Source organism: Pinus tabuliformis, chromosome 7, assembly GCF_031772625.1.
Source record: "Pinus tabuliformis cultivar Carrire ecotype Pingquan chromosome 7, CPIR1, whole genome shotgun sequence".
NCBI classification, from domain to species: Eukaryota; Viridiplantae; Streptophyta; class Pinopsida; order Pinales; family Pinaceae; genus Pinus; species Pinus tabuliformis.
Genome location: NC_142293.1, coordinates 1,368,093,676 through 1,368,116,201, shown reverse-complemented (window position 1 = coordinate 1,368,116,201; position 22,526 = coordinate 1,368,093,676). Strand labels below are relative to the sequence as shown.

The 22,526-nt window shown below is 37.8% G+C and overlaps 2 pseudogenes; both read left to right on the top strand.

The window, feature by feature from the left end:
• The first annotated feature begins 5,979 nt into the window (after positions 1-5,979).
• On the top strand, positions 5,980-6,497 carry LOC149252712 (pyrophosphate-energized membrane proton pump 2 pseudogene; annotated as a pseudogene).
• A 3,779-nt stretch (positions 6,498-10,276) lies between these two features.
• LOC149252711 (pyrophosphate-energized membrane proton pump 2 pseudogene) lies at positions 10,277-10,794 on the top strand (annotated as a pseudogene).
• The last annotated feature ends 11,732 nt before the right edge of the window (positions 10,795-22,526 follow it).

Below are 22,526 nucleotides of genomic sequence, written 5' to 3'. Positions count from 1 at the left end.
AGCCAAAGGAGTAAAGGAGTGTTCGAGAAGGTTCTAAGGAGAGAACCAAAGAAAATACCAAAAGGTCAAGCTCGTGAAGAAATATTTATGAGGTATTGAGTCGCAAGAAGAGGAGACTTGCTACAAAGGAGAGGCTTGGTTGTAGTTCATTTTTTAGCATGGAGAAGCTCACAAAGATAGAGAGAAGGATGACCACATAGGGTGATTACAATGGTTCAGGTGAAATCCACAATAGAAGGAAAGAATATGTCAAGGTTAATGAAATAAACAAGAAGATGAGTGATGGGGAGTTTGATAGGGAACTTGTTGAGATTAAAGTACAGTTGAATGTACTTATGGAGCAACTACAAAAACATGAGGAAGACCAAAAATGCGGATGGATTTTTAAGAAGAAAGTTAAATGGATAGTTAAAGAATTGTTTGTAAGAAATATGTGGAAGAAGATGAGGTACATGATAAGAACTTGGTTAAAAGAAGGGGAACTCAAGGAAGTTGAGTACGATGCAGAAAAAGTGCACTATTGTGAGCTAGAGAAAGCACCATTTCTTGGAGAGAATGAGGACGAAGCAATGGATGAGATCCAAGATTCTCATATTTTAAAAACTAATGAAATTTCTATGGATGTAGGTATGGAATATGGTGGATAGTTACCTAAATTTTTCACAAAATTAGAGGAACAACAAAATGAAAATTCTGTTACAAGTGATGAAGGTGGAGGAGAAAAAAACTCTTACTTTGTTCTAAGACAGGATGAAGAACATCACTTAAATGCAACGCTCATGAAAGGAGGTACAAAGAGAAATGATGGACATGAAGTTGTGAATAGGGAGATAAAATCTATGTTATTTCGTGAAGATGAAATCCAGCTTCGCATGCAACTTTCAAAGTATTTTTTCAAATATTTTAAGGAATATATGGAATTTTCGGAAAGTTGGTTGGCAAGAGATGAAGGTTTCATAGAGGTTGCAAAGTAAGTTGGCTTGGAGAAAAATATTAGTGTTTCGTACAACATTAACATGTCTGAAAAAAGGATGCAACCAACAGAAGTTGACAACAAGTTTCATTCAACAATCAAATTCGACAAAGAGATTAATGAGTTGTGGAAACTTATGAAGCAACATTGCAAGAGAATGTACAACAAGGAGAAGAAAACATTTAGTATGAGAATGAATTCAATTGAGAGAAATTATGACAGAAAATTAAATGGAAAACAACAAAATAAAATACGGGATAGAGGAATAATGAGTAAATGATTTTGTTTCTTTTTTTTTTTCGCCAAAATAATCAGTTACGATTTAAAGTTTGGGATCTTGGAGGACTTGTTACATTGTTACAAAAAAGTGACAGACCTCATAGATAGGATTCTATGAATGATTTTCTACCTTGGGTGTCTGATGTGGGAGCATCTAGGGGTATCTTCAAAAAGGAAATTTCCGAAAGTCCTGCAAAAAAGTCTCTAGAACTTATTAAAGTTGGGAAAATCTCTAGGATTTCTAAATTAAGTAAAAGATCTAGAAAATCATTGTAATCATGAATTTAGTAAGTATTTTAGACAGTATCTATTTTGAAGGGATAAGGATTATCTCTTGGGATCTCTAGATTTTTCTATTCTCAAGAATAAATAGAGATGTATGTGCATGTTTAGAGATATAGAAGTAGAATAAGAGGTAGATGTGGATGGTGAGGATGGCCAAATGCATGTTTTAAATCATGCAAAGCACTTGTATATTTGAATGTTGGTTAAAACATATCATTTACTTAAGGATTTTCCTTGGCTTCAACAATTAGCATGAGAGAGTAGCATACATGTACTTTTGAATGAGCAAGAAATTATACCTTGTGAAATGTCCAATTGTAGAATGTTTCAAGGTTATTTCACTAAAAGGAGCGAAAGTGATCCCTCAAGAGACAAGTATTAGTACTAATATGGTGAAGATACACGGACATATGCATGAAAGAATCGTAAGACATCAAGTGAAATAGTTCACATAATTGCACCAATCATAAATGCAGAAAGAATAGTATTAAAACATCCAAAAATATATGCATTAAAATGTGTTGGCCCAATGGGCTTCAAGTATTAAGAAAAATTTCCAAGATACATGAGTACATTGAACATCACTTTCTCCAAATAGTGGAGCGTTATAGCCACCACTTTCTCTCCAAAATAATTATCTCTATCTCTCTAATGCCTTGTGGGAGAATCCAAGGCCAAAAAGTCCTTTCATTTAGTAATGAGGCTTATTTTATTGCTAGATACATGATCCTTCATATCTTCATGACTTCTGAACTTCCCATATGCGTTTTCAACTTCTAGTGACCTTTGGACTTCTAAATAACCTTTGGTCTGCCAAATGACTTTTGAACTTCAACATGACTTTTGGACTTATTTGTGTCTTTTGAACTTCTACATGTTATCTTTAGACTTATACATGTGGCTCTTTTATCCATACATGACTCTTGGAATTCCACATATTTATATTTACAATAATTACACAATTTCATCATTATTTCCACATCATGATGTGGTGAAACTAAGACAAGCCACAGCATTAATGACTTTGACCCATAATGGCTTGTGACATGGACTTTTTTGAGAGGTGACAATGTTGCTACATATGTCTTCAATACTTGATGAAAAATTCTCATTGTTGTTGCCATTTTCCCTCCAAAGTGTCTTGAGATCATATGGAGTCTTTATGGATCACTTTGGTCCTCAGTTTCTAATGTTCTTTCACTTGTCACAATGATGCTTCCTTTGACATATCTTCTCATGCCTCCTTGCCATGTTATTCTAGTAACACCTATGATTAGAATTACTCATGGCAAGCAAACATCAACCTCAAAATATCCTATTCTATCATTCTTATGCAAACTTTTCATCTGTGAATCAACAATACAATAGGGAAGAGAAGAGGGACCTACTATGCGCAGGGTGCACTGCCAAGAGACAAGGGTTGTGTGTTGAGCACTGAGAATGTGATGTCCGCTCTGTTGGGAAAAGGAGGCTTGATGGAAGGTGTACGAAACAATCTCAATGGACAAGGAAGGTTCAATGTTGACTGTTAATGCACCATGCACTCAACTTGGAGGCCTAAGTCATAGAGAAGGGCGTAGGGCACAGTGTCAAGGATCAAGGATACTTGACTCTCCACTGTCAATGCGTTGTGCACTCAACTGGGAGAGAGGCTTGGAAGAGAGCACTTTTTGGGAGAAAAAGGAGGGTTTGATGCTTGAGGGTGTGTTGTGCACTAATATTGGGTGCAAGGCGCAATATTAAAAACAAGAAGTGTCTGACTAAGCCTTGAGAGACTTGCGTAGTGCGCTCTCCCAGGCTTAGTGGGTAGGCCTTTTAAGACCGAAATTTGTCTATGTCTGGAAGGGTTTAGAGTAAAAACAAGTGTGACACATACCAACTTATTATTAAAACGTAGATAGAAGCCAAAATGAGAAACATGTATCAAAATTCCAGTTTACAAACACTCTCCAAGTGCATTGTGGATGTTATTGATGACATGAAGACACTTAATAAATAATAATGACACTTGAAACATATGGAATAACATGAAATGACACTTGGTGACCTAAACCAATACTTTATATGACAGAAAGTAGGCTACAAAATTTGGATGTAGCAAAATTTTGGAGCGTGTTGTAGTGACGACAACACCACCACTCCCAATAAGTCTCGCCCAACCACCACTAGACTATCTAGCCACCATTGGATGGAATCTACCACTCCCAAGTTCTCGGGACACTACCTGAAGGATGCCTCTACACCTTGAATACAAAAACCAACACTTGTTTGGCAAGCCAACACTTGCCACAATGAAGGCTCCTACCTTCAAGCTCCTCTATTGACCATGTTTCACAATATTTCACACTGGATCCATGATCTTTGAAATCAAACACATGTGAGCCTCATTTCTTCCATTTTCATACTGGACTCATAATATCCTCTATCCCCATAAATTGAATACAATATGCACAACTGAATACAAACTCTACAACAAGATCAGTCTCTCACAAACAATATACTCATCAAAACCAATAACTCAACAGTAGCATACATTAATAAACTCATCCATCACTAACATATCTAGATGCCACACATAAATCATACACTTATGCTACAATAATAATCTCTTCAATAAAATATCGGTAACATAAACACATCAACAATCTACAGTCTGATCTAAAGTCTCTATTGCAAAAGAAACAACAATATCTCTCCTCTCCATATTAGCAACAACTAGGAGAAACAATATACAATAAAAATATGTTAGACATATAGATCCACTTCGGCTCCATCATCCTCTGAAATATGCTCGAAGTATAAGCTTTGATCTGCACTCTAACTCTACAAAAATGTAGCTAACTCTCTCATATACTATCACTTTGTCTAACCCATTCTACTTCACACTCTAGCATTTTATAATTGACGAAAGATGAAATCAATACACATAACTAATTCTCATCATCTTTGACTTGATCACCTTCTAGACGATGATTCACTCAATTTGACTCTCTTCACCAAAAAACATTAGCAAAAAGCAAAGTATGTGCCACTGGAAATGTCTTGAGTGCACACAGAATCCGGAAAACTAAATCTAGAAAGAGTAACATGGGTAGTCCCTTTGGGAAGTGCATTACTAATGCTCCTAATACACTGAGAACCTGTGTTATAACATTTATTGTCCACTGGAAACCTGTGTTATTCTAATTTCAGCCCAAAACTCAGTCACACCAGTTGTAGCTCCTCCTAAACCTGATCATATTCATTTGCAAACATCTCCTAAGCTTGTATAACCTTTGCAAACTCATTTAAAGCCAATGAACATAATTTCAAATCCTCCAAACATGTCCAATCGATCATCATGTCTGTTATCACTGAAAATATTTCAAAGGAAAAGGGTAAGGTAAGGGAGAATTGGTCTTGGTTATTCTCATGACCAATTCTTGCATAAGAAGCACTTGGAAAACTCAAGGTCAGCATACCTAAAAGTTCTTTGAAGGCTCAAGCAAGGCAAGTAAGGTAATCCTAAATTTTGATATGAATTACCTTTGTGAAGTTTTCCTTGAAAAATGGTGCCTCTGCATAGTTTCAACTTTCAAGGCAGATGAGAAGGACATTTCAAGGTAAAGAATCTCAAGACAGTCTAATTTGGCATGTAAGCTGTGTTTTTGAAATTACACAGTAGTTTCGTAGCGCGCTACGAAACTGCTGTAGGTGATGTTTTCTACAGGCATATTTCTCTGTTTTAAGTAGTCAACTTCCAGGAGGTATTTAGAGCAGCTGAAAGAATATTTTCGAAAACTGAAAGAGGTTTTTATTCCTAACATACTGAACTAGAAAAACCTCTTTCAGTTTCTTCAAATTGATTATGAGCTGGGAGAAACGGGTGACTAAAAGTTGCGCTACGAAACTGCTGTAGGTGCAGTTTTTAATTTCCTGTTTTACACATCTTCTTCAAGGATCGATTCTGGGCAGCTGGAGTAAGGTTTCAAAAAACTAAAAGAGGTTTTTGTTAAGCACAGATTGGTTTACAAAAGCATCCTTCAGTTTTTCCAAATACGTTTTCTGTGAGAAGTTATGAGCTCTGTCCCAAGACCTATTTTTCAGTCAAAACAACAGTTTCGTAGCAGCTGAAGCTAAATAATCCAATCTCAGTCACTAGTTTTGAACTGCAAGTGGAAATGTTGAAAAGGGAATATCTTCAAGGGATCCTTCAAAATTATCAATCTTCAGCAAAGTTAATACAGGTGGAGGAAACATGTATTCAAATGCAACTTTAAACTTTTGTCATAAAGTGAACACATTTACTACAGTCCAAAATATGTCAGGCAGCTTGGAAGAACTTTTGTCTTCACACATGGACAAAGGTTGACAGCACACAAAGACGTGGCATTCTGATATTTTTGTATAATAAAAGGATAAATACATGTTACATTTTATTAAAAAAACTTGCCGTAGCTACTATGGGAATGCTTAGTACTGCAGCATATATTTTGACAATGGATATGTTTGGGCCAATAGCTGATAATGCAGGTGGAATTGTGGGAATGAGTCAACAGCCTGAACGAGTAAGAGAAATTACAGATCTTCTTGATGCAGTCGGGAACACCACAAAAGCTACCACCAAAGGCTTTGCAATTGGATCTGCTGCATTAGTTTCTTTTCTTTTATTCAGTGCCTATATGAAGTATCAGCTTATGCTCATCAACCATTTACGCAGGTTGATATAGCTATTCCAGAGGTATTTCTTGGAGGTCTATTGGGATCGATGCTTATTTTCCTATTCAGTGCATGGGCATGTTATGCAGTTGTATCTCCTGTTTTAATTGGTGTCTCATTTAAGATTCTGGGTCAGTATACAGATCAGCCTTTACTTGGTGCCAAAGTTGTTGTTTCAATGCTAATGTTTGCAACGGTCTCTGGTATTCTCATGGCCTTGTTTTTGTATACTGCTGGAGGTGCTTGGGATAATGAAAATTGAAGAGCAAAAGGAGTTTTTGCAATCAAGTAGCAGAGCAGTGAAAATCTCAAGGAAAAGATAAACTGTTTAAACAGTTTCGCAGTTTCGTAGCGCGCTACGAAACTGCGAAACTACTGTAGGTGCTGTTTTTGAACAAAGACAAACAGTTTGATGGGAGGATCAAATATTTGCCAAAGGAAATACCTAAGGAACATTAAGAAGACCGCATGAAGTTAACATAAGCCATTCAAATGATGACAGGTGTGCCTCTTTTGTAAAGTGAAGTGTGTTTGTCTCAAGTTAAAGTTTTCATCATAAAGGCACTTTATGTTCGGTTATTAGGGTTTGGAAGGAGGTGCATACGAGGAGTATTGTTTTGGCTTGTACACATGTTCATCAACGAAGCTTCCAGCACATTTGGAAATAGGGTGATGCTCATCATTTTTGGGATATTAAAGAGCTGGAGACATGCTGCTACATTTTCAAAGAGGTAGTGGAAGACTGGAACCGGAAAAACAGGGGTTTTATCCTAATATTAATGAACCATCAACGCATTTAGTATCCAAAGCTAGCTTGTTCATTGCATCCTCTTCTCAGCTATCTCGGCCAAACTGAAAGGAGACAGGTGTCAAAGAGCACAGAAGGATCATGATACGAGGAAGATAGAATTAGAGATGTAGTTTAATTAGGACTCTTTGTAATTCCAGTTCAGCACTTAATGTATTTAATGAGTTAGTTAAATGGTAGATAGGGGTAATTAGTAGCAGTCATCGAGCTCCCCTCATGCTGGAGGAGGAAGCTCAAATTAGTTAAGGGTGTATCTCTATATATAGATCAAACTTTGATGTAATGGGGGTTGGATGTTTTTGAGAAACAAAGTTTATTTTGGCTTATGTAAGAACTTGTTTTCAGTAATACAAATGACTGCTTTTTCTTCTCAGGATTCATACATTGTTTCAGATGCTCAAGATATATGTGGTTTTGTTTTATCCTTTATGTTTTACAGCTTTATAGATACACAATCACTCAGAATTCACTCTGCTGCTCTGATTTCCTGTGTGTATTTGTAAGTTGAGGTTTATTTGAGAGGTGTCTTGAGTGTTTAAACATTACATGCCCTGACTTCTATGAATGAGTGGTTTTATAGTTTGCTGAAATGATGATTAACTCCATGAGCCCAATGGAAATCTTTGTAAGGTCTGTCCAGCCAATTTATATGTTAAATTTACTTTGCAAGAGTTAGCCATCTCATCAATATTTAAAATCAATAACCCTTTGAGAGAGCCCTCTCAGGCTAAGGAGGCTAAGCCTTAGTCAAAAGTCTGGTTTGAAATAGTTACACAGAGTCTAACTGATCAGCAGCCTTTCAGTGCTTGATTTTCTGATAACATTTTGGTGCGTCTGCTGGGAGCCTGAAGTCTATTCATTCTCGAAATTATGAAGCTGAACTTCTGAAGGTAGCAGGAGCTCAGAAGGTTTTTGAGGCTGCAATCTACCTTGGCGACTCCATTGTTGAAGAATTCGAAATTCATAGGTTCATGGTGATTCCACTGGAGTTATGAAGGACCCAGATGCTACCATTCTTATTTCAAGGTATGCTTGCATATATTTTTCAGGAATTCATGGTTTCCCAAATCATTTTCCCAAGGATGCATATTTTCTAAGGAATGGTCCAAAATTCAACGGAGAAGATTTGAGTTTAACTTTGAAGCATATAACAGATTTTTGCGAATTTTCAGAGCTTCTTAGAGTTAAACATGAGGATGTTTGCATTATGTTATTCTATGATTCACTTCAAGGGAAATGTAAACAATGGATTGAAAGCTTTCCTATCAAATCCATTAAGTCATTTCAAGACTTATGGCTTATGTTTTTGGAGGAATGGATAGATAGGTCAGAGGTGGTGGCAAACTCTCTTTCAGTTCAAGGTTTCAAACAATGGAATAATGATCATAGTAATGGAGAAACAAATGAAAATTTTTCTTTGTCCTTGTCCTCGTATCTAAAATCCTTTGACTGCAAGGCAGAGGATAAGATGAGATTTTTGGATGAAGTTGCTGAGGACATTGAGAAAGATATTGAAGGTTTAGAAGGTCAAATTCAGGCATATAGTTTTCATAATCATGATCATTATTTTCAAAAGCTTTCTATGGCAGAACACAAGGAGAGAGTGTTGCTTCCTTTCTCTTTCACGATTAAGGAGATGTACACTGTTGTTGAAGATCAGTTTGCACAACCTGAAAGTTACAAGAATCATCAAGCTGATCATGTATTCTGGGATCCTGTAGCTGACTACATGGAAGAATTTTACTCTCAAGTTTTTCAGTTTTTCTATGAAGATCAGAGGCAATTTCAGTGGCAGTGGTCATCACAATATCATTGTGGCTCTGAACTCCGATGCAGTCAAAAAACTCAAATATCAGATAAAACAGAGGATTGGCTACATTGGAAATTTCATATTGATTGAGCAGAAAGAAGTTGAAATTGTTAGGGTAGGTAGGTAGGTAAATGCAAATAAGCTCAAGGTCAACTGAGCATTTTTCAGTAGATGTAGTTTTCTTTCTCCTACAATGATCATCCAGCTAAAGCCCGAGGTGAAGGCCCAAGGAACTTAAAGAAGATGTTTGTCAAATAAATTTTATAAGGCACTGGAACTGCAAGTTCTTAGTGTACCACAAGGGCACACTATCCCAAGTGGAGCCACTGTTATCACTGAAAATATTTCAAAGGAAAAGGGTAAGGTAAGGGAGAATTGGTCTTGGTTATTCTCATGACCAATTCTTGCATAAGAAGCACTTGGCAAACTCAAGGTCAGCATACCTAAAAGTTCTTTGAAGGCTCAAGCAAGGCAAGTAAGGTAATCCTAAATTTTGATATGAATTACCTTTGTGAAGTTTTCCTTGAAAAATGGTGCCTCTGCATAGTTTCAACTTTCAAGGTAGATGAGAAGGACATTTCAAGGTAAAGAAGCTCAAGACAGTCGAATTTGGCATGTAAGCTGTGTTTTTGAAATTACACAGCAGTTTCGTAGCGCGCTACGAAACTGCTGTAGGTGATGTTTTCTACAGGCATATTTCTCTGTTTTAAGTAGTCAACTTCCAGGAGGTATTTAGAGCAGCTGAAAGAATATTTTCAAAACTGAAAGAGATTTTTATTCCTAACATAATGAACTAGAAAAACCTCTTTCAGTTTCTTCAAATTGATTATGAGCTGGGAGAAACGGGTGACTAAAAGTTGCGCTACGAAACTGCTGTAGGTGCAGTTTTTAATTTCCTGTTTTACACATCTTCTTCAAGGATCGATTCTGGGCAGCTGGAGTAAGGTTTCAAAAAACTAAAAGAGGTTTTTGTTAAGCACGGATTGGTTTACAAAAGCCTCCTTCAGTTTTTCCAAATACGTTTTCTGTGAGAAGTTATGAGCTCTGTCCCAAGACCTATTTTTCAGGCAAAACAACAGTTTCGTAGCAGCTGAAGCTAAATAATCCAATCTCAATCACTAGTTATGAACTGCAAGTGGAAATGTTGAAAAGGGAATATCTTAAAGGGATCCTTCAAAATTATCAATCTTCAGCAAAGTTAATACAGGTGGAGGAAACATGTATTCGAATGCAACTTTAAACTTTTGTCATAAAGTGAACACATTTACTACAGTCCAAAATATGTCAGGCAGCTTGGAAGAACTTTTGTCTTCACACATGGACAAAGATTGACAGCACACAAAGACGTGGCATTCTGATATTTTTGTATAATAAAAGGATAAATACATGTTACATTTTATTAAAAAAACTTGCCGTAGCTACTATGGGAATGCTTAGTACTGCAACATATATTTTGACAATGGATATGTTTGGGCCAATAGCTGATAATGCAGGTGGAATTGTGGGAATGAGTCAACAGCCTGAACGAGTAAGAGAAATTACAGATCTTCTTGATGCAGTCGGGAACACCACAAAAGCTACCACCAAAGGCTTTGCAATTGGATCTGCTGCATTAGTTTCTTTTCTTTTATTCAGTGCCTATATGAAGTATCAGCTTATGCTCATCAACCATTTACGCAGGTTGATATAGCTATTCCAGAAGTATTTCTTGGAGGTCTATTGGGATCGATGCTTATTTTCCTATTCAGTGCATGGGCATGTTATGCAGTTGTATCTCCTGTTTTAATTGGTGTCTCATTTAAGATTCTCGGTCAGTATACAGATCAGCCTTTACTTGGTGCCAAAGTTGTTGTTTCAATGCTAATGTTTGCAACGGTCTCTGGTATTCTCATGGCCTTGTTTTTGTATACTGCTGGAGGTGCTTGGGATAATGAAAATTGAAGAGCAAAAGGAGTTTTTGCAATCAAGTAGCAGAGCAGTGAAAATCTCAAGGAAAAGATAAACTGTTTAAACAGTTTCGCAGTTTCGTAGCGCGCTACGAAACTGCGAAACTACTGTAGGTGCTGTTTTTGAACAAAGACAAACAATTTGATGGGAGGATCAAATATTTGCCAAAGGAAATACCTAAGGAACATTAAGAAGACCGCATGAAGTTAACATAAGCCATTCAAATGATGACAGGTGTGCCTCTTTTGTAAAGTGAAGTGTGTTTGTCTCAAGTTAAAGTTTTCATCATAAAGGCACTTTATGTTCGGTTATTAGGGTTTGGAAGGAGGTGCATACGAGGAGTATTGTTTTGGCTTGTACACATGTTCATCAACGAAGCTTCCAGCACATTTGGAAATAGGGTGATGCTCATCATTTTTGGGATATTAAAGAGCTGGAGACATGCTGCTACATTTTCAAAGAGGTAGTGGAAGACTGGAACCGGAAAAACAGGGGTTTTATCCTAATATTAATGAACCATCAACGCATTCAGTATCCAAAGCTAGCTTGTTCATTGCATCCTCTTCTCAGCTATCTCGGCCAAACTGAAAGGAGACAGGTGTCAAAGAGCATAGAAGGATCATGATACGAGGAAGATAGAATTAGAGATGTAGTTTAATTAGGACTCTTTGTAATTCCAGTTCAGCACTTAATGTATTTAATGAGTTAGTTAAATGGTAGATAGGGGTAATTAGTAGCAGTCATCGAGCTCCCCTCATGCTGGAGGAGGAAGCTCAAATTAGTTAAGGGTGTATCTCTATATATAGATCAAACTTTGATGTAATGGGGGTTGGATGTTTTTGAGAAACAGAGTTTATTTTGGCTTATGTAAGAACTTGTTTTCAGTAATACAAATGACTGCTTTTTCTTCTCAGGATTCATACATTGTTTCAGATGCTCAAGATATATGTGGTTTTGTTTTATCCTTTATGTTTTACAGCTTTATAGATACACAATCACTCAGAATTCACTCTGCTGCTCTGATTTCCTGTGTGTATTTGTAAGTTGAGGTTTATTTGAGAGGTGTCTTGAGTGTTTAAACATTACATGCCCTGACTTCTATGAATGAGTGGTTTTATAGTTTGCTGAAATGATGATTAACTCCATGAGCCCAATGGAAATCTTTGTAAGGTCTGTCCAGCCAATTTATATGTTAAATTTACTTTGCAAGAGTTAGCCATCTCATCAATATTTAAAATCAATAACCCTTTGAGAGAGCCCTCTCAGGCTAAGGAGGCTAAGCCTTAGTCAAAAGTCTGGTTTGAAATAGTTACACAGATTCTAACTGATCAGCAGCCTTTCAGTGCTTGATTTTGTGATAACAATGTCAAAGCCTCCAAACGTCTCCAATCGATCATCATGTCAAAGCCTCGAACCTTGTTGTCATCAATCCCACCATAATTAATTCCTTAGTTGACATCTTGGCGAACACCTTAGGTTGACAAGACACCATCATAAAGCCTAGTTTTCCAACCACTTATGTAAACCAATAGGATCATGAGGGCCACCACTACAAGGTTGACATTAATGCCAACACCATGAGACCTGATAAACCAATAGGATCATGAGGACCACCACTACTAAGTTGACATCAATTCCAACACCATGATAAAATATTTCAAACAACATTGAAGATATTGATCACCCATAACAAATTTCCCCTTTTGCAAACATGGATGATATCTAGCTTGTTTTTTCACTTTCTAATTTCAGGGTTGGGAAGTACATTATATGGACATCAAAAAATCCTTCTACATGGGGACTTAAATGACGAATATACAAGAAACAACCTCCAAGTTTTTCTCAAGATGATTCCTCCCTTGATTTCCTCCTTAGTAAGTCACTTTATAGTCTCAAGCAAGCTCCTCAAGATTTGTATGGAAAGATAGATATTTCGTTCCTGGTTCTAGTTTCTCTAAGTGTCAATACAATCCCAATGTTTACTCTAAGATTGAAAATTGTGACCTTCTCATCCTTGTTCTCTATGGTGATGACCTACTTATCATTGTGAGTAATCATCATGAAATTAACCATGTGAATTATATTCTTATGACCTAATTTGAGATGTCTAACTTAGGCCTTCTTCATTATTTCCTTGGTCTTAAAATAAAAAAATCCAACAATGAGATCTTGGTTTCTTAGCCTAAGTATTCTCTTAACCTTCTTCATTGATTTCACATGGAATACTACAACTCAACACCTACTCATTAATAGTCAAGTGTTAAAATTTCTATCAAGTGGTCAGCTCTTAAGATTAACCCTACTTTGTATAGATAATTGGTAGGTCTTCTACATTTGACCCATACTTGATTATTCCACTCCTTTTTTATTGGTTCAGTCTCTCTCTTCATGCAATATCCTCATCAGAGTCATTAAAATCCAACAAAGTGTGTCCTTCACCACATTAGTATTAGTTATAAATTTGGTATTCAATATACTAAAGGGGGTTCCACTTCCTTAGTAGACTTTATAGATTCAAAATTAGAGAAATTTTTAGTTCTAAAATTGATCCGAATTGGATCCTTAAACATTTCTCATGACTGTTTCAAAATTATGTTAGATCAAATCTTATGAATAAAAAGTATCAGAAATGACCTCTGGACAATGGCAATTGTGGCTTGCACGAAACAATGAGGACCCTCGGTCAAAGCACGCTGACCGTTGGCCTATGGAGACCGGGCATGGATGCAAATTGGAAATTGAAAGCCCAGATCCAGAAACAGAGGCAGTTTTTGATGGCAGGACAAAACCCTCAGAGAAGGGAAGCCCCGAGCGCTCGGTCATGAGGGAAAACAGGAAACCGTGTGAAAAATGTTAGAAGGCGGGTCCCGTGCCCAAAACCAGGAGGATATCGCGTGCACTTCGAGCGGTAAGCAGGTTTGGCCGAGTTCAGCGCGATGCCATACACCAGGCGACGCGTGTCCAGTGGATGAGAGAGAAAACTGCTTACATTGCATGAGTAATGGTCGAGAAACTTACCCGCGTGATATAGATGGAGACCGTAGGATCTGGAGGCTCCAGATCAACGACGGAGAATTAACCTGACGGATGACCGGATTCGATGGGGAAAATAGACTGAGGCACATAAAGGTTTGAGGTTCGGCATGACCGATGAGCTGGGAGAAGGATTAGTTTTGCAGGAAAATCTTGGAGTAATGGAAATAACGACCGTTCAAAAGAAAATTGACACTCAGTAGGTAAGGCAACAAGTGGCCACCTCTCTGTGTAGTGTTACACAGCGATGACGATGCAGAGCAGGGGAATTCCAGCGGACAGAGGCAGGTGATCCAGAGAACCAGGAAGAGGAAACAAACAATCGGGGAGCAGATTGTCTTTAAGTCACGAACAGACAAAGAACAAGGGGGAACAGAAGTAGAGATAGAAGCGAATCACAGAGAACAAAGAAGCCTAGCTGACCTCTAGGGCAAAGGCAACCTCGAGCAGATAGAGACAGAGAGAGTTCGAGAGTATGTGAACTCCAGAGAAGGCTTGAGAGGTTCAAGCAACTCCTCTGTGTATACCTGTCCGGTATTGAGTACCAAATTGGACTCATACCACCGAGACCAGTTGAGGTCAAGATTCAGTAAGGGGGATTCTGTGTACTCTAGAGGCTTGGAGGATCCAAGTACCACCCTACTGATCATCATCTGTTAAGTGAGACTCAAATTGAGCTCCTTATTGTAAAATCTCTGCTTAAGACATAATAGAAAAGGCCACCACTGAAGGTTGGACCAGGAGACGTAGCCCAGGAGGATTGGGTGAACTCCTTATTAAATTTGTTGTGTTTTTATATTTACTTACTGTGTTTCTCTTACTGTTTCAAGTGTCTGTGTATTTCACAATCTTATCGATCCTTTGCTTAAAATAACGTAGACACACCCCAACACATGGGTCTATGATACCTTCATTAATTAACTAAGATCATTCACGAGTGATTTTCAGATCAATTGGTATCAGAGCCCCCAGGTTGTTTAAGGTTAGACAAGCTTGTGCTAGATTTTGCTGTTGAATGCTAACTAGATCAAAGCTTAAATTAGGAGAAAGAGAGTTGGTTGAAACTAACCCAGAGATTGGAAGAGTCTATCCTCATAAGAAAATGTCAGAGGAAAGTCCCTTGGGGCCAGACCCTCAATTCATAAATAGCTTCCTGGCCATGAGGTCCATGGTAGAGGAAATGTATAAGGACTTTAGGAAACATAAATATGAAGATTCATCAAGCTCCAAGCAAGATAAAGGAGAAGAAGAATCTCTCCTCTATGACCACTCAAAAGGGAAAGGGAAAGAAGAAATCTTTCTCACACCTCCTAATAGCCTTGGACATAAAAAGAATACATCTTTGATTAAATTAGATGCTAAATTTGATTTACCCATATATGATGGAGAGTTGAATGCAGAGAAGCTGGATAATTGGATTAGACAAATTGATGTTTATTGCAGAGTGCAGAGTATTGACTCAGAAAAGAGTAAGATTCAGCTGGCCAGCCTATGCCTTAGAGGCACTGCCTTGGTATGGTGGGAAGGCTGGACACAAGCTAACATGAAGAAACATGGTAAGATTATTTCTATCTGGAGTGAATTTTTTTCTGCAATCACAAAACAGTTCTATCCACTAGCTTACATGCAGCGAGCCATGATGAGCTGGCAAACTCTTCGCTAATTGAAAGGGCAAAGTGTACAGGGTTACACTCAAGAATTTAGGAAGAGAGCTTTGATTATAGGAATTTCATTAGACTCACCTAAGACTCTACTGAAGTACATAGGGGGTCTACACAGCTACATGAGACACGCTATTCTCATGTTTAATCCTGCTAGTATAGAAGAGGTATCTGTTCAAGCTACACATCTAGAAGCTAGAGGAAAGAATGGGAACCCAAAAGTTGGGGGATCATCCAAACCCATTGCAAGCAAGAATAAGGAGAAAACAAAACAGAAATGGAAAGAAAGGAAGGCCAACATTGCACAAAAGACAAAGTCTTCATGCACTCACTGTAAAAAGGATGGGCATGATGATGAGCACTATTGGATTCTGCATCCGGAGTTGAGACCTAAGAAGCTCGAGGGCAAGAAGAAGAAGATTGTTGCAGCCATTCAGAAAGATTTGGGGTTGGACTAAGGAGATGAAACAACCATTGCAGTCACAGGTATAAGAGGTAAAAATTCTGAAGCATCTACTAGTAATTCTGCACAATCTATTAATGGTGAAGAAAATGAGAGAAAAAGGCATGAGCTTTCTCATATTCGAGTTGTTTCCAAACATCAAAAGATTGATACTTTGTTTGATAGTGGCTCACAAGTAAATTTAATTTCTGAAGCAATTGTAAAGAAGTTGGGATTACTGACTACACCTCACAAGAAATGATACCCATTAGGTTGGTTAAGTGATAAAGCACAACTACAAGTGACTAGACAATGTAAACTTAAGTTTTCTTTTGGGTCAGAATTTGTAGATGAGGTTGAGTTAGATATAATTCCTCTAGATATATTTGGAATTATTTTAGGAAGTCCTTAATTGTATGATAGAAAATCTATTTTCTATAGAGCTGAGAATAAGTATCTACTCGTTAAAGATTGAATCAAATACTTTGTAAAAGCTCATAAGCTCAAGAATAATTATACTCTCATAAACTCAGGGCAGATGAAACGAATTGTAAATTCATGCAAACAATTTTTACTGATGGTAGTAAAGGAAAAGAAACTTGATAAAACCAATGTATTTGAGGGCTGTGATGCTAAACAGCAAGCTGAATTAGAAAAAGTTGTTTTAGAGTATGATGTCTTGTTTCAAAAACCTAAAGGTTTGCCACCCAAAAAGGAAATAGTGCATGATATTAATTTGCAGCAAGATGCTCCATTGCCTAACATTGGGATGTACAGGTTGTTTGCTTTAGAGAATGTAGAAATCAAGAAGCAGGTGTAGGAGTTGCTCGAGAAGGGGTTCATCAAACCTAGCACATCACCATGTGGGTCACCAATCATTTTGGTGAGAAAGAAAGATGGCTCGTGGAGAATGTGCATTGATTACCGAGCATTGAATAAGATAACGATAAAAAATCGTTATCCCCTTCCTCGCATAGATGATCTATTAGATCAGTTAAAGGAAGCTGTTTATTTTTCCAAGTTAGACTTGCATAGTGGATATCATCAGGTCAGAGTTGCAGAACAAGATGCATGGAAGACTACTTTCAAAACAAAGCAGGGATTGTATGAATGGCTGGTTATGCCTTTTGGCTTAACTAATGCTCCTGCTACTTTCATAAGAATAATGAATGATGTACTCAGACATCTTATTGATGATTTTGTTATTGTATATCTGGATGAAATTCTTATATTTAGCAAAACGTGGGAAGAACATTTAAAGCATGTTAAGCAGACACTAGATGTTTTGAAAAGAGAAAAACTTTATGTAAAACTCTCAAAATGTGAATTTGGCAAAACAACTTTGAATTATTTGGGACATATAGTAGGGGGTGGTGAATTGAGGATATGTCCCTCTAAAGTTGCAATCATTATAAATTGGCCTAAACCCAAATTTTCTACAGAAGTGAGAAGCTTCTTAGGAGCAACACAATATTGGAGAAAGTTCATTTCTAACTTTTCCTTAATTGCAGCTCCCTTACATGCTTTGACAGGATTGAACAAGGTGTTTCAGTGGGAAGGAAAACAGCAGAAAGCCTTCGACACCTTGAAAGAAAAGATTAGTACAGCACCAGTACTAGCACTACCAGATCTTCAAAGACCATTTGAGATCCAAACAGATGCCAGTGACTATGCCATGGGAGTAGTATTGATACAACACGGTAAACCCATATGTTATCATTCTGAGACATTTAATTTTGTAGTAGTTAACTATCCCACGTATGATAAAGAATTGTATGCATTAGTACAGAGTGTAAAAAAGTGAAAACATTACTTAATGGGAAAAGAGACAATCATACATACTGATCATCAACCACTTCAATATCTACACTCCCAAACTAAGTTGCAGTAATCAAGACACTATAGGTGGATGGGTTTTCTACAACAGTTTCATTTAGTCATCAGATATAAAAAGGACATACACAATAACGTTGCAGATATGTTGTCTAGACCTATTATAAATGCATCCACTATAATTAAGCATAATTCAGTACTACATGAGAGCTACATTGAACAATATGCTCAAGATATAGATTTCAAAGATGTATATGCAACTTTAAGTCAAGGCAAATGAGTAGAAGAATTGGATTATCACATTAAGGACCAACTCTTGTATCATTGAGTGGAGCTATGCATTCCGCAAACTGAAAGAGTAAAGATAATTATGGAAGCACACACTTCTCTAATATCAGGTCACTATGGTGTAAGTAAAACGGTTGCACAGCTACAAAGATTTTGTTATTGGCCAAAAATGAATGAGACAGTTTCTAGATATGTAAGAAGGTGTACCATGTGTGCTAAAAGCAAGCCTAGTAATAGAAAACTAGGCTTGTACACTCCACTGCCAGTTCCTTCTCATCCTTGGGAAAGTATTTCCATGGACTTTGTTGGAGAACTGCCTAAATCTAGGAAAGGTCATGACTATTTATATGTTGTTGTGGACAGGTTCAACAAAATGTGTATTTTGATACCTTGTAATAAACAGATTACAGCTGAACAAACTACAAAGTTGTTCTTTCAGCATGTATGGGTTCATTTTGGATTACCCAATTCCATTGTATCTGATCGAGACACCCGATTTGTTTGGAAGTTTTGGTCTAGTCTGTGGGAATTGATGGACACCAGAATGAAGAAAAGCACAACCTTTCATCCACAGACAGATGGCTAGACAGAAGTGGTCAACAGGACGGTGATCCAGTTGCTCAGAGGCTATTGCAGCAAGCATCCCAAACTTTGGGATGAACATTTGTGTTATGTGCAACATGCTTACAACCGAGCAAAACAATCTTGTACACAAAGATCTCCTTTTGAGACCTGTTTTGGTTTCACACCAAGGTCTCCCTTGGATTTTGTCTTTGGTAAAGACATAGTAGTTGATGGACACAGTGATGTGGACAAGGCAACCATGTTCATTAAACAAATCCAAGAGATTCACCAGGTAGTACAGGAACAGCGGGAAAAGAGCCAAGCCAAATACAAAGGCAAGGCATGACAAGCATCAGATGGAGCATAGTTTCCAAGTTGGTGATCAAGTCTGGTTGTATATCAGCAAAGACAGAATGCAAGGTGAAGGTAGAAAGCTAAAGCCAATAAGGTATGGACCTTTCAAGATACTTGAGAAAATTGGTGAGAATGTTTTTCGCCTTGATTTACTAGCTTACATGCACATCTACTTAGTCATTAATATAGACAACTTGAGACTATTTGAACCTTCATTAATTGAAGATCCTGAAGTGCAAACTCAATTGCCTTCTATTGATGATCTGTTACCTGAATATCTCAATGAATTACAGGAAGACACAGTTCTGGACAGGAAGGTGAGGACGACGCGTAGGGGAGATGTTGATTACCTCAGGATTTGACTCAAGGGTTCAAATCCAAGCAGTGCAAAATGGATAGAGATTGGAAAAGTGAGACAGTTATATCCTCACTTAGTCAATGCTTGAAAACCAACTTTTGGTGGTCCAAAAGCTTTTTCAGTGTGAAGGATGTGATCCGAATTGGATCCTTAAACATTTCTCATGACTGTTTCAAAATTATGTCAAATCAAATCTTATGAATAACAAGTATTAGAAATTACCTCTGGACAATGGCAATTGTGGCCTGCACGGAACAACAAGGACCCTCGGTCAAAGCGCACTGACCTTTGTCCCATGGAGACCGCGCATGGATGCAAATTGGAAATTAGAAGCCCGGATCTAGAAACAGAGGCAGTTTCTGATACGCAAAGCGCTAATCGCATATCGCAGGACAAAATCCTCAGAGAAGGAAAGCCTCGAGCGCTCGGTCATGAGGGAAAACAGGAAACCGTGTGGAAAACGTCAGAAGGCGGGTCCCGCGCCCAAAACCGGTAGGATATCGTGTGCACTTCGAGCGATAAGTGGGTTTGGCCGAGTTCAGCGCGATGCCATACACCGGGTGACGCGTGTCCAACGGATGAGAGAGAAAACCACTTACATCATGTGAGTAATGGTCGAGAAACTTACCTGCGCAATATAGACGGAGACCGTAGGATCTGGAGGCTCAAGATCAATGGTGGAGAATTAACCCGATGGATGACCGAATTCGACAGGAAAATAGACTGAGGCACATAAAGATTTGAGGTCTGACATGACCGATGAGCTAGTAGAAGGATTAGTTTCGCGGGAAAATCTTGGAGTAATGGAAATAACGACCGTTCAAAAGAAAACTGACACTCAGTCCATAAGGCGACAAGTGGCCACCTCTTTGTGCAACGTTACACAGTGATGACGACGCAGAGCAGGGGAATTCCAGCGGACAGAGGCAAGCGATCCAGAGAGCCGGGAACAGGAAACGAACAGTCAGGGAGTAGATTGGCTTTAAGCCACGAATAGAAAAAGAACAAGGGGGAACAAAAGTAGAGACAGAAGCAAATCACAGAGAACATAGAAGTCGAGCTGAACTGCAGGGCAAAGGTAGCCTCGAGTAGACAGAGACAGAGAAATTCTGAGAGTTTGTGAACTCCAGAGAAGGCTTGAGAGGTTCAAGCAACTCCTCTGTGTATACCTGTCCGGTATTGAGTACCAAATTGGGCTCATACCACCGAGACCAATTGAGGTCGAGATTCAGTAAGGGGGAGTCTGTGTACTCTAGAGGCTTGGGGGATCCAAGTACCACCCTACTGATCATCATCTGTTAAGTGAGACTCAAATTGAGCTCCTTATTGTAAAATCTTTACTTAAGACATAATAGAAAAGGCCACCACTGAAGGCTGGACTAGGAGACATAGCCCAGGAGGATTGGGTGAACTCCTTATTAAATTTGTTGTGTTTTTATATTTGCTTACTGTGTTTCTCTTACTATTTCAAGTGTCTGTGTATTTCGCAATCTTATTAATCCGTTGCTTAAAATAACATAGACACACCCCAGCACATGGGTCTGTAATACCTTCATTACTTAACTGAGATCATTCACGAGTGATTTTCAAATAAAAAATGCGCCTCAAAACAAAAATGTACAAACAAAATCAACTTTAGAATAACCAATAGGATTCAAGATGATGATGTCAACCATGGAGGATGATTCACCATTTTTGGAGTAAAAATGTAAAAGGATAAAAAAATAAATAAAAATTTCAACTCGTATTTTCAAATTATCTCCCTACAGTTTTACTCAAATTTTGAGCAGGAGAACTCGTTGGATGCATAATTAAATTCCTCATCCAAGGAGTACCCATGTTTCATACTTTTGGTGGGCCCTGCTATAAAAAAAATAGAAATACATGAAAAATGTGATTGCAATCATATTTTTCATGTAGCAAGGTACGCCAAAACTATGCAACCTGGGTACTCCTTGGATGGAATTAAATTAAGCATCCAATGAGTGCTCATGCTCAAAATTTGAGTAAAACCATAGGAAACTAAAGTAGATTTTTCTTTTTTCCTTCTAAATTTTGATGATGTACTTTATTCTTATTTTATTATTTCCGCTATTATTTTATAATATTCCTTAGGAGGCCCATTTTAGACCTAAAAAATTCTCTAATGATTAGGAAAGTGATGTTGATGATTAGAAGTCTACTATGGTTATATTTTCAACCTTATTATGGGTTCTACTATTTGGTTCAACAAAAACCAACATGAAATCACTCTCTCTTCCACAATTCGAGTCAAATATCGAGGCGTTATCAATGTCAATCAAGAATATTTTCAGATTCAACAATTGCTCACAATGTTTTTTTTTCTACGATTATCCTACAATTATTTGTTGTGACTATAAGAGGGTTATCCACATTCTATCTAATATATATTGGGTATGTGTTATCTTCATTCCACGATTGGCCTCAAGCATTGTTTCTTCGCACTGACAGGATTGGGGACAGAAGCCCCCCCTACTACCCCCCTACACGTGGTCTGAGGCAACACCCTGGGAATAATTTTTTTACGATGACCCAATAATAGTTTGGCAGACCTAAGGATGGTGGGATGACCTACCCATGGTTTTGTGCATGTTTTTTGGGCATCATGGTTTTTCCCATGGTATTTTATAGATCCAATCAAGGGAAATACAATTATGTTCTAATCCAGGGTTAATAAATTGGGGTTTATGAATGCTTTGACATGTATGTAATGTATTGTAACATTGAAAGGAATATAATGAAAAATCAATCTGGTTTTCCTGGTTTTGGGTTCGAGGAGAAAATATCTATGTATATATTTTATGTTCTCGCCATTGTATATTTTTTATGTTTTTAAGAATTTATTTGTAGGTAATTTCTGTACAGGGTTAAAACCTAAATTTGGTATCAAAGTTGTTTCGACTTCAAGGGGAAGCTTTTGTGGCTGAGGGGGTGGTTGCTCGGGCCTGTGGTAGACCTTGTTACAGTGGAAGATATGTTGCAGTGAAAAGATATGACAAATAGTGGAAAGATAGAGATCGAGAAATTCAATGGATAGAGTTTTGAGTTGTGGAAGCTAAATATGGAGGGTATTTTGGTGGACAGAGATTAATGGATTATTGTAGAGCCAGATACGATACCAACAGGAATGTCGATAGAAGACTAGGAAAATTTAGATCGGAAGGCAAAGAGC